Source organism: Eptatretus burgeri, chromosome 1 (genome assembly GCF_056783735.1).
Source record: "Eptatretus burgeri isolate ZD-2024b chromosome 1, Ebu_testis_v1, whole genome shotgun sequence".
NCBI lineage: Eukaryota > Metazoa > Chordata > Myxini > Myxiniformes > Myxinidae > Eptatretus > Eptatretus burgeri.
In genome coordinates this window covers 156,920,519-156,924,460 of record NC_140961.1, presented here as the reverse complement: position 1 = coordinate 156,924,460, position 3,942 = coordinate 156,920,519, and the positions used below count along the sequence as shown (strand labels likewise).

The following is a 3,942-nucleotide window of genomic DNA, read 5'->3' as shown; positions in this document are numbered from 1 at the left end:
GACTTTCAGGAATATATCTAAAAATATACATATATATATTTTACAAAGTAATTTACATTTACAAGGTAATGTTTCATCAACATAGTTATTGTATTACTTGTTCATGAAACAATCATCAGCCATTTGAAAGATAATTAAATCCTTAAATTGCATTGAAAGATTAGTTTAGCCATCATTAATGTTAATTTACACCATTTTAATTAAACTAAATTCATTCAGTGACAAATGAAGGCCCAGAGTGGGGAGATAACACAAGAGGTTATGCAGCTGCATTTGCTGTTGATTATATTAATAATTATCTTGTGGTAAAACAGTTTCAAAGTTGCACATCATTTTTATACTTCATGCTATCGAATATCAACGATCGTAGTGACGTATTGACAAGTTTATGAATGGAAGAACCTGAAATTTATCCCCTGAAATGGATAATTCATCGGTTGTAATTGTGCAGAAGTTGCTGTCAGAGTGATAGTTGTATTATATGTTTTGCATACACTGTTTGATACTCGTATAAGAGCGAACACACAACATATAACAAAGGGAGCAGGAGACGAGAGGGGCAGGAGAAGAAAGCACAAAACAGTGCAGAATGGAGACATCAGGAGATCTGTGGAAGAGAGAGTGATGGGGCGGGATACACGGGGTAAAGAGGATGGACACTACAGGCACTTTCAGGAATCAAAGCAGGGAAATATAAGGAAGCGAGTTTGAGGTGGATTAATGGGGGTAGAAAAATTCATGGTTTTGGACGGGGGTTGCTGGCTTGGTTTTTTGAAAGATCATGGATTTCTGAAGACTTGGAGGGAACAGTGTATTGAACAGTGTGGGAGTTTGTTCCAGAGGTAGAAAAAATAGGAATGAAAGAGCGAAGGTGAGCAGTGATATTTGATTTTGGTGGTTTTACAAGAAGGGGTTGCTGGCTGACCTTGATCACACTGCGGAAATATGTGAGGGACATATCAGAGACAAAGCTGGGGGGGGGCGAGACCAGAGATGAGATGGTAGAAGACAGAAAGACCACTGACCTGCCTGCAGTGAGAGAGTGAGAGGCCCAAAGACTCGGCCTCATCGCGGGAGATAACAATGATCCCAAATGCATTGGTTTCCACAGTGTGAAGTCGAGAAGGGTGAGAGGTAGGAGCACCAGCCGAGAGGGTAGAGCAGTACTCTATCAGGCTGTGGATGAAAGTATTGTACGTGGTCAGGAGCTCAGGTGTGCCGAGGAAGGACTTTGCACAACGGCTTTGTATACCAGCTTGGAAATGTGGCTTTCCCAGGAAAGTTCATGGCAGATAGTTAGAACCTGAAGCTATAATGAAAGGACATGTTCAAGAAAATTGTTGAGAAAGTCGGTAGGGGTGGGGGGGGGGGTTCCATACAGCCCTTTCGGAAAGACAAAGAGAGAGTTTCAGATTTGTCAGGATTGAAAGACATGTTCCAAGGGTTGGACCAGCTTTTGATTTTCAGCAGATCTGCAGAGAGTGAAGAAGCTGCTGCTTGCTGATCCGAGGGATAACAGATGGTATGGCTGAGGGTGGAGTCATCAGCAAAGAGATGGGGCCAAAACAATATATAGCATGACATTTCAAAAATTTATTGGGCCCAAAATGTTCCACTGGATTCGGCATTGGGTGGAGGAAGTATGCGCACTACCGAGTGCACTTCCAGTTTAAATTGTTCATGTAATGAACACAGTTCCTTGGACAAATTGTTTTTTTTTTGTCCAGTCCATGCCGGTTAAGACCGACCTGGAAGAATAGCTGAACAATTTCCCTTGGAAGCAAACCACCGAGATCCTCGGAGATTAATGACATGCGCAGTATGGAGGTCGGTAAGCACGCGTCACAGACTGGTGTACACTGCTTTATACTCCAACCCACAACAAACAGACGGACACAAGCAATCTTAATTAAAAAGCTGATAGTTCCCCAACTTAAGTGACATCGAAATTTTTAGTAAATGTCCACGCACCATGCGACCCCATATGATCCTACCTTTGCTATTAAATTCCTCCATCTGCCCAAAAAACATAACAATGTAAATGCAGAAGAAATATAGGGTTCATTTTATACACATCAACCTCAGAAATAAAAAACCAAGAAGAAAGCAACAGGTTTGCACTTTACAATTGTCTATTATACAATACTACGGATACTAGAGGACGGAGTCCAGGGTGTTTCGCAGGGGACAAATGCTGATAGAAAAATATATATATATATATATATATATATATATATATATATATATATATATATATATATATATATATATATATATATATATATATATATATATATTGTTGTGTGCCGGGGGTCGGGTGAGAAGAACACCGTGGGGGGGGGAGCTATCTCGGGTTCCCACCAGACTCCCCAGGATTGCAGGCCGTCGCACACAGATAATTCCGTGACGCAGCGGGTCACTAACCGACAGTGAATACCAATAACTCAACCACGTGACCGAGGGTCCTCCCTCTATGGGTTAACTGGGTTACCTAATTAATCACGTTACCCAATTACCGGGGACACCCCCTCAGTCTGCATTGTCCGAACCGGATCACCTTACCAGATCAGATGCAGCTGAGCGACACTGACAAGGAAGTACCGACTAAAAGGAAAGGATCGTTGGGAAGAAAGTCCCGGCTCGGCGAGTATACAGACCCTGTTGGATCAATGAAAGAAAAGACAAAAATGAGCTGGGAACATTTCTACGAATAATTTAAATTATTTTGGGTTATCTTTATAAACAGTTATTTATAAACAGTCAGGCAAGGGAAGATATGTGGCACAGTGAATGCAGTTTATTGTTGTGTGTAAGCAGAGATAGGGAGAAAAATGTGGTGCGACAATTATACAAGCAACATACAAAAGCAGACACAGAGGAGAGTTATCCCGATATAATTCTTCTGCACTCTTAACATAAGCAAGGACAGGTGCCATGACACATACGCACGTACACACACACACACACACACACACACACACACACACACACACACACACACACACACACACACACACACACACACACACACACACACACACACACACACACACACACACACACACACACACACACACACACACACACACACACCCCCGATGAAGAAGAGTAAATAAGAATAAAGAGGAGAGGATATGAGATGAGTGTAACGGTCTCTCAATAGCTTGCATGATTGACCGACCGCACCACGAGTACATAATGAGGGGATTCTCTGCTGGGCTATACCTCCCTGACAGCTGGCGCATCGTCTCCCGCTTCGTGGCACTTCGTGCAGCTAAGCGTTGATCCATAGAATGTGGCGTGACTGACAGGCATGAAGGAATGACTCTGGGCAGAGATGTAAGCCAGTGGGTGGACTGAGGTGGAGTCCGAAGCAAGTGGGTGTCGTGGAAGACAGGATCAGGTGGGTGGGAGTAGTCAGCATCAAGTCGGTGTTGACGGGTGGAGTCAGCAGCGAGCTGGTGAAGGAAGGTGGAGTCTGCGGGCGAATGGGCAGTTTGTCTATCCCAGGCCAGACAGAGAGCAGGACGAGCCGAGAGGAACCGGGAGTGATGAGCATGGACGCAAAACCACCAGCAGATGGGGAATGCTCGAACGGCCCACAACCGTCCTTTTATAGATCCTGTGGTGCAGGGCGGGGGCGATGACCCGAAGCAATGTGTCGTCACCCGAATCGGGTGCTCTGGTTGGGTCCGGCCAGCACACGGCCCAGCCGTGATGACCGGAAGCGGGTCCACTTTACATCCAGCAAGATTATTCCAAGCTGCGGAATCGTCCCGCTCCGAACACTGCGACACAAATCGCCCTGCACCGAACACGCAGGCCGTGCCCTGTTAACCGGCAGACAGTGCCGGTCAATGCGCTGCCTGTCCGTAAGCTATTCGACCCGAGCCACACAGCATGCCTCTGCCTGGAAACATCCTCGCCGGGCGGAGAGGCGAG

General features: G+C 45.3%; 1 protein-coding gene across 2 annotated transcripts in view; it reads right to left on the bottom strand.

Moving 5' to 3' along the window:
- LOC147035833 (extracellular calcium-sensing receptor-like) overlaps positions 1 to 2,184 on the bottom strand; it is a 33,139-nt gene extending 30,955 nt beyond the window's left edge. For both annotated transcript variants that reach the window (XM_085847701.1, XM_085847694.1), the window contains exon 1: positions 1 to 2,184. This exon is cut by the window's left edge and continues 380 nt beyond it. The gene's annotated coding sequence lies outside the window, so the exon portion shown is untranslated.
- Between the last annotated feature and the right edge of the window lie 1,758 nt (positions 2,185 to 3,942).